Consider the following 9,004-nt stretch of genomic DNA (forward strand, 5'->3'; position numbering starts at 1 on the left):
GTATTCCGTTCACACAAGTGCCTTTTGATCCATGTACAAGTTCCACATGAGCCCAATGAAGTGTTCTGGAATGATCCACATTGTCGAGTGCCTAGGCATAGTCAATAAAAGCACAAGTACACGTCTTTCTAGTATTATCTACTTTCAGCCAAGATCCATCCAACATCAGCAATGATAATCTGTCTGTTTTAGTCATTATTATTATATATTTTTGTTTTTTATATATTGAGTTTTTTCAAGCTAAAGAGTAAAAGAGACTTGATTTCTTGGAGTCAGGTTTGATGAGATTTCAGGCAGAAAAGTGAGATCTGTTGGGGGTTATGATAGTAAATCCTACATGATTATGCAACCAATATCTTGGCCACAGAAAAGTTTTAAAATACTAGATATTTCTAAAGAAATCAGTATGTTTGGATTAGTTCTACCTTTATCAGCATGTTCTACGTCTCTTAAAAGTAAATAAATTTCTCCACCAAAACTTAAAAAGCTAAAAAACATTATAATTCAACAGATTTTTAGTCATATAGTGAGTTTTGGTCATATTACCTTGGTCATCTTCTGAGATGAGCTACACAAACACACCAGCTAAATTATCCATGATTAGGTCTGGGGCCTACAGTGGAATCTCAGGAATTGAGGGATGAATCCCAAAAGAACTTTTCACCTGGTTAACGACAAATGAAAGTAATTGTCAGTAATTCTAAGAACTCCACTCTGAAACAACTGAAGTTCCGTGGTATTTGCTTTGTAAAATAATGTATTGCTACTGATGTAGCAGCTTTAGATATCATTTAATATCTTATATTTATCTTTGATAAAATGCAGCTGTTTACTTTAAGATGTGACAAGCTTCCACAAACAATGTTTGGTTGCCTTCTTTAAATATGTAAACATACACAAAATCCTCCGAAGTCTCCCAAAAGAATACAAGACTAGAATGCCTTTACCAGGGCAGGAAATCACTTTCCTACGGGTTTTAAATTCTGGCAGTGTTTCCATCCCAAAGAGTCTCTGTGGATTTGCCGAGTCTAGGCAGAGGCATCCTAAGGGTTTTAGTGAGCTTGGTGCTGCCTTGCCTCCTTGAAGAAGGGCAGTCTTTGTGGAGACTGAAGCAAAGAACCCTCAAGTGTCCTGGGCTGGGAGATCTGCGGTCATAGTTTAGGCAAAGAGCTAATGGGAGAAGAGATTCTGGGGACTCCCTGTCCTGCGGATTACTAACTTCTCTGCCAGCTGAGGTAGGCGCCCAAATAAGATGCAAATATAGCCAGGCTCCAAACTCAAACTCTCCGCCACGGAGCCGATGTCCACTCACAGTGGTCCTAGAGGCCAGCGGGGAAGTGCGCCTTTGGGTTATGGAGGCTGTGCCTTGGCAGTTGCAGAAAGCCTCTGCTCGCCTCCCCCAGAGCAAGCAGCTTGTCCGATTGAACGGCTGGCTGCCTTTAGTTAGTCGCCCAACTCCTAACCCCCGAGGCCACCGGAGCTCCTTTTAGAGCCAGGAACGGGTAGCATTTCCTTTCTAAAAATAACATCTTATCTGCATTCCTCTTAATAACTTACTTGAAGGGATTAATGTATATTTGGGGGGAAAGTTGGTTCTTTCTAAGGAAATACCTAAGTCCCTTGAAGATTCTGAAAATTAGCTCCCAATTCTCTAGTGTTTTTTCTTTTTTGACATTTGTGAATGCAAAGGACATCGGAAACAAATATTCAGAGAAAACATTTGCGCCACACTTAGGAAGACTGCAGTTAAAATGCATTCCTGGCCAAAAGAGTAACTGGAGATCCTGTATCCTTAAGGAAATGTGGACGTCAGTGTGAATAGCCAGAGCATGGTGGGGGTTCCAGGAGGATTTACAAACCAGTTGGTGCAGAGTGTCTGTATGAACCCTGGCTAGGCTATGCCCACCTCCGATTCTTGTTGTTGCTGCAAGTTTCCAATGATGGATTGATGTGGCTAAGGAGACTCTTTCCTCAAACCTCTGCTACGATATGCCCCTCCTAAATTGATTTTTATGCTCCATGTAATTCTTTAGTGGGATGAGGACCCTTGTAGTCAGATAATGAGGGAAAGCCATTTTGCCTCTTTAGTCCAGTCCTGCCAAAAATTCATGCTAGTAATTAATAACACACTGAATTAATACTTTTAAAAGACTAGAGTTAAAAAAAACCTCAATTCATAATTTAAGAAAACATTTCAGTCAGCAGTGGCAAGGAGTCATGGCAGACACTCACAGAAGAGAAGTAATAAAAATTTGTCTGAAAAGAAAACCAAGCCGGATCAGAGTCAGCGTATCGTGTCATTAGACTCTTAGGTCATTTGATGATCTTGGCTGGCTCCTTACTAAGATGAGCCATGGTGCTTGCTTTGGGGCCTCCAAGCCAGCCTGATGTGGCAAGACTTGACGTATGAATGCGTTTTCGGTGCACCGCTTCATGTTGTTTCACAAGCCTCTGACACTTGGCCTCCCCCCAAATCATCTGTAGTAGGTTTCATCAATGCCTTCATTTTCCTTTTGTAATATTTAATAACGTCTTTGGGTGGTTTCTATTTAAGCAACTTTCCAGGACCAGGGAAATCAGCGAAGACGTTTGAATAAGGAAAGTTACGCTCCTAATAACTCAATGCATTTTTGTTGAATAAGAAAAAATGGGAGGAGAGGGGAGTACGCTTAATCAGGACCTGTTCCAAGCTAGCGTTTTCTCTCACCTTTCCTCCCTTTTTTAATAAATAAGGCTAAGGGTGGGGGGAAAAAAGATTTGGAAAAATATTTAAACAAAAATTTTGTCCCAAACCCTTTACCTCCCTTTTCTCCCAGCTAGAGACCACCCAAGGATTGATTGATGTCCTCGATTGGAGAAGTCTGAAGGAATCTGTTCTTGGATACCTTCAATGTATCTGCCTTAGTAGGTAGCATTTCTCGGCCACACAGAAGCGAAACCAGTTTTTTTTGGTTTTGCTTCCAAGATGACCAATTTTGAAAGTAATTCTTTGTAAGACTCGGAGCAGGTCATTTTACTTATGTTCATAGCAACCCTCTAGGGCAGGGGAGAGCTGCCCCCGTGGGTTTCTGAGACGGTGCCTCTGCCCAGGGCTGGCAATCCTCTGACTTGGTGACGGTGAGTTGGGTTTGTGGTCTGGAAGTCCGGTTACGAGAGGAGGACCGAGTAGACATTTTCTTTCTTTCTTTTTTTTTTTTTTTTTAACATTTTATTAGGGGCTCATACAACTGTTATCCCAAACCATACACACATCAATTGTGTAAAGCACCCGAGTAGACATTTTCAAAGACCATTCGAGACCATGCTTTCTCATTCTCCACATGACGGATGTTTTGGACTGGTAACTTATATGGGAGGTTGTCTTGTGCCTTATAGGATATGAAGCATAATCCCTGTCCTCTATCAAATAGATGCCTACGGTATCCTTCCCAATTATGATACCCAAAGATGTTGCTAGACATTGCCAAATGCCCCCTCAGAATAAGTTGCCAGATAAAATATAGGACGCTCAGTTAAATTTGAATTTCAGATAAAGAATCATATTTTTTTGGCTCAGAATCATATCCAGAATATTACACAAGACTTACTTCTAGGCTACTAGCTGTAAAGTCGCGAACTTCTCCAGTGGAGGAAGATAAGACTGTCTCCTGCCGTAAGACTTGAAGTTTTGGGAACCCAGAGGCGCTGTCCTGCCGGGTCACCATGAGCTGGAAGCAACTTGATAGCAGTGAGGCTGTTCACTCTATGCTAAAAAGTGTTTGTTCTTCAGAGGAAGGTCAAATTTAACTGAATAGCCTTTAATTTCATTTGCTAAACCTGGCAACCCTCTCTGGGGAACAATATTGTCTTCTATCCTCAGTGAAAAGCATTGCTCTAGATACAATTTTTAATAAGATGTGATTCTATTCACCCTGGTGTTTTAGGGATTAGAGTAATTGTAGGGATAGACCAGAGTTTTTGGAAATGCTTCTGTTTGGTTAATTTGAACTCATGGAAGTACTGTTGTTGTTGTTTTTTAAACAGTGCTTTTCAGCATTGCTGCACTAGAACTATCAGACAACTATGCAGAAGGGAGAAGGCCACTGTTCATTTCCCTTTAAGAAAGGAAAGTGCAGTGTTTCAGGGTTTGACTGCTAACTGAAAGGTTGCTCTCCGCAGGAGAAAGTTGTGGCAATCTGCTTTCATAAAGATGACTGCACAGGCTTGTAGTTGACTCTGACTCACAGGGACCCCAAAGGAAAGAGAACTGCTCCACGGGACTTCTAATACTCTCAAGTGTTCACAGACATCGACCATCACATCTCTCTCCCGGGAGTAGCTGGTGCTTCCAACCACTGACCTCGTGGTTAACCATCCACTGCTCACCCCGCAGACCACCAAGGAGACTCTTTTCTTAAGAGATGACTGCCTTGGAATACCATGGGACAACTGGACTCTGTCGTAAAGGGTCTCTATGAGACAATGTTGCTTTGACAGTGATATGTTTCATTTTCCCCTGTGCCAACTAAATACATATTGAGGGCATTGACACAACAGAAGAGAGAGGAGGAGGAGGAGGAGGAGGAAAACTACAGAGAAAGTGGCAGGGAGAAAAGAAGAGATTGTTGGAAAGAATTAGTATTTTTTAAAAGGACACTGTCAGATATTATAATTGTTAAATATATTTTAACTTAATATGAGATTTGGATACTCTTCACTGCTTAGGGCATTTAGAGTTTTTAATTCTGTGCTGATCTTAGGATTCTTTTACCCAATGTCAGCTTTCCCCAAGGGCGGAGTGATTTCCAGAGGTACCTGGCTTCTCTCTGCTCTTAGTTGTAGACATATTGTACAGATATTTAAAGAGCAGAGCACGGTGGGTGGGTATGAAGGAATGAAGGTTCAAATCAAGAGGAAACCTAATCTAGGGATTTGTTTCTGTTTTGCTGAACTTGACATTTTGCCATCTATTTGAGCCAGACCCATTTGACCAGTAAGGGATAGTGACACACTTTTCCCCGCTAGGATTTTCTCTGTTCATGCAATCAGAAGAAGGCTTACAATAAAAATGAGATTTCTAAGATGGTTGCAATGCATGAAATGCGGTAGTGGTAACTACAGAGTCTGGAGTGCTCATTACAACTGAACTAACCCCAAAACCTACATGTCCCACTAATAGAGACCTTGTGGGTCAGAGGAAAACTGCCCCTTCAGGCTTCTAAGTCTTTATGGAAACAGATAGCCTCACCTTTCTCCTACACATCCCCCCGGTGGGTCTGAACTACCAACCTTTTGTTAACAGCCCATTGCTTAACCCAGGGTGCCTTCAGGACTCGTTAGTACTGAAAAATAGAGAAATTACTTTATGACTGTTAACTGAACATTTTTTCAATACTTATTATAAACATGGGATTAGATACTGAAAAGCATAAAATTGTTCCTCTCTTTTTAAAAATTTCCAAATTATTTAGGAAAAGAATACGTGCAGACAGGAAGAAAGTAGTGAAAAGAAAGTATCTTCTAAATACAGAAACATTGTCCACATGGACTTTGTCATTGCAGTGCAGAGGAGGCTACGCCACTTCCTTCTATTATATGACTTTGAAACCGAACAAGGCTCTGCTGGGGGGGCTGGCCTATGCACTGTAGGATGTTTAGCTGGATCCCTGGCTTCTTAATTGGATGCCAAATAGCAACCTCTACTCTACTGTGATAGCCCCAATTATCCCCATTGTTGCCTTATGTCCCTGTGATGGGAGAGGCAGAAGGGAGAAGGCAAAATGGCTCTGGTTGAGAACCACTGGTCTAGCAGTGTGTAGGGAGACCTCCTAAAAGAGGGAGCATTTGAACCAGGCCTAGAGGAATGAGTAAGATTTTGAATGAAAGAGGCAGTGATGATGTAGAGCGCTTGAGATGTAGGAAAAGATGTGCGGTAGGATGCTAAGGTGGAAACGTTGAGGGAAACTTGGCAGCATAATCAGCAGAAGAGTTTGATGCTGCAGTTAATGCTCACATGGAAAATGCATGGTTGTAGAGTCTAAGGAAATCAACCCTACCTCTGACTCTGTCTACCCCAGCAGCACCTAATACTGTCTTGACCTTAGTAAACGGTTCAGTAAGCAATTGATTTGGAAGGTGTCCTGTAACAAGACGAGAAAGGTCTTGAACGAAAGTCTAGGAGGATTGAACATCTTCTGGTGGGCAATGGATATTCCTTGAAGGTTCTTTGAAGAAGAGAATGACATGATTTTGAATAAGTCAAGCTGTTCTCACCGATGAGATAAATGAGAATAACAATAAAATCAAACAAAAACAAAAAAACCAAAGAAACTCTCGACTTCCCAATTGACAACACACCTTTGCCTGCATTTTCTAATTTTACTATTAAACAAAACCCAGTGCTACTTTTATTAAAATTTTCAAAGTTATTTTTCATCCCAACCAGCACTGGTGCTTGGACATTGCAATGGAAAAGGGCTTTGAATACATGTCATACTGTGAAAACAAAACCCCCCACAATTTTATTTTCTTTGCTGCTCATGATGTGATGTAATCAGTGGCAGAGGCAGCTGGTTCACCTCATGGGCAAAGATGCGGTTGAACAGCCTCTGTCCTTGGCAGACGAGGCATTGAAACCCGGGCTCCTTTCTGTGTCTGGGACCCGGGTTGAAAGCATTTCCTTTTGCCTACTCGGATGAATAAGTGGCACTGTACAAGCGTTAAAAGAACGGTCTGTTGTATGAGTTTGGCCTTGCCCCCTCCGCAATCTCTTGCAAGTCTGTTTGTGGTGCCCAGGATGAGTCCTTGGACCACTCGGTTCTTTCCATTCCAAAAGAGGTCAGACAGGCTTTCTGAAGTCCACCTTCTTTCTGATGTGCCCACCGCCCAGGTGCTCTGTTTATTTATTCCAGGCTCTGATCTTGTCATGGGGAGAAGCTGCATCATTTAGGGTGTGATGAGGTAATGCACAGCCCCCACCCCCCAGCCCCCAAAACAAATCTATCTTGTTTGGGTTTCTTCCTGGATTTCTCAGTGTCTGGCTAATGTTAGAACAGAATGAGAATAAATTAGCTAAACTAAACATATGGGACTTGGTAATTTGAAAATGCAACTATGTCCACAATTGGCTTAGGTAATTAAAAACATGGACAAAGACTTGAGGTCTTACTTTGTGGCTGCAATGATGGTGATACACTATTGGAAGTAGAGTGTGACTACATTGTTATCTACCAGTTATAAAAGAAAGCATATACTGCTTTGCTGGAACTAATAAAAGTTTATCACCCTAGTTTATCTGCCTAGTTATGCATCAGTCATAGTGTAGGTGATGGAATAGAATGACCAGCTCTCTCAGTTTGCCTAAGAGTGACTCAATTTTAGGACTGAGAGTTTACATCTGGATGTTTGTCATGCAACCGCCATAGAATTGACAGTGGGTATTAGAACAGCATAAACTGAAATATTTGGAGCCAAGTTCTTAAAAAATAATCTGCTAGAATATATATGAGATTATATAATAACATACATAAATTAGGGAGAGTAGTATCTAGAATAATGGATAAAACACCCAAGATCCCTTGTATAAGTGTATAAAACTTCCCAAATATAAGATGATATGTATTATCCAGCTGATGATTTTTATTTACCTTAAAAAATTGACATAAGCACAAAGATTGAGTTCTAGAAAATCAGGCCTATGGTAGAAATATTCTCATAAGGAGAAAAAACTGTGGAAATTCATGGAGTCCAATTGAATTTCTTGAGTTGAATCCATAATTTCAGATAGAAGTTTATCCATACAGTTGTCTTTGTTATCATGGTTTGTGATAGGCACAATGTCCTCCCAAATTGTCCACATCTGAGTCCTTAAACCCATGGATGTTATGTTCCATGGAAACAAGGGCATTTGTGGATGTGTTTTAAAGTCACACATCTTAAAATGAGCACATTATTCCGTATCATTTACATAGGCTCAGTCTAATCACATGAGACCTCAAAAGCAGAGCAATTTCTATGGTTGGAGGGAGAAGATATGGAGCAAAGGAAAATTTGGAGTTTCCCAGCATGAGAAGGACTCAATGCACAAATCTAGTTCTGAGCTGTAGGGCCAGGAGTGTGTGTGAGGATCCAAAGGAGACCCAAAGGACAGCAACAAAACGGGCCCCTCAGTTTTACAACAGCAACGAACGGGGAATTGAACCAACAGCCCGAATAGACTTGGAAGTGAATCTTTTCCCCCAGACCCTCCAGAAAGGAAAACTGACCTTCCGAAACCTTGATTTCATCCTTGCAAGACTGGAAGCGAAGGACGCAGCAGAGCACAGGACTGCGCTGGCCTTGCCCGTAGAAACTGTAAGATAATAAACAAACGCTATTTTAATCTGCAAATACTGTGCTCATGTGTCATGGCAGCAAGATAAATGGACGCACGGTTCTTCGCTGATTCTGTCGTCATCGGCATCATTGCGATTTCTTGTGAACTCGCACTGGGTCGGCATGGAGTCAAGCACAAGGTTCCATCGCTATACTGTGCTCTCTGGGGGCTGGGGTTCCCCCTCTCTCTCCTAAAAGTTTCATTTGTATCTCCCAGCACCTCAATCAGTGTCGAGCACAAATGAGATGCTCGGTAGATATTTCTTGGATGATTGAATAAGGCCACAAAAGACTTTTAAATGTTAACTCCGACATAAACCAGTTGCCCTCTTTTTGATTCTGAGTTGTAGCACCCTTGCGTGTCACAGTAGAAGTGTCTGCTCCGCAGTTTCCCTGGGCGGAGGTTGCAACGCCCGCCCCAGAGCAACTCCTCTCCTGGCGCCTTGGGGGAACTAACCGCGAACCTCTCCTTTTCACCTGTTTGCACGGCCCACGGACGCATCGGGCAGTGACATTTTTATTTATTCATTTTTTAAATTGTTTTATTAGGGGCTCATAGGACTCATCACAATCCATACATACATCAATTGTGTAAAGCACATTTGTACATTCATTGCCCTCATCATTCTCAAAACATTTGCTTTCCACTTAA

General features: G+C 41.7%; 1 protein-coding gene across 3 annotated transcripts in view; it reads left to right on the top strand.

Moving 5' to 3' along the window:
* FILIP1 (filamin A interacting protein 1) overlaps positions 1 to 9,004 on the top strand; it is a 242,796-nt gene that overhangs the window by 46,550 nt on the left and 187,242 nt on the right. The gene's annotated exons all lie outside the window — the stretch shown is intronic.

The sequence above is a fragment of the Echinops telfairi genome, unplaced genomic scaffold (assembly GCF_000313985.2).
Source record: "Echinops telfairi isolate 266 unplaced genomic scaffold, ASM31398v2 ScPeMD7_3533;HRSCAF=4204_0, whole genome shotgun sequence".
In the NCBI taxonomy this organism is placed as follows: Eukaryota; Metazoa; Chordata; class Mammalia; order Afrosoricida; family Tenrecidae; genus Echinops; species Echinops telfairi.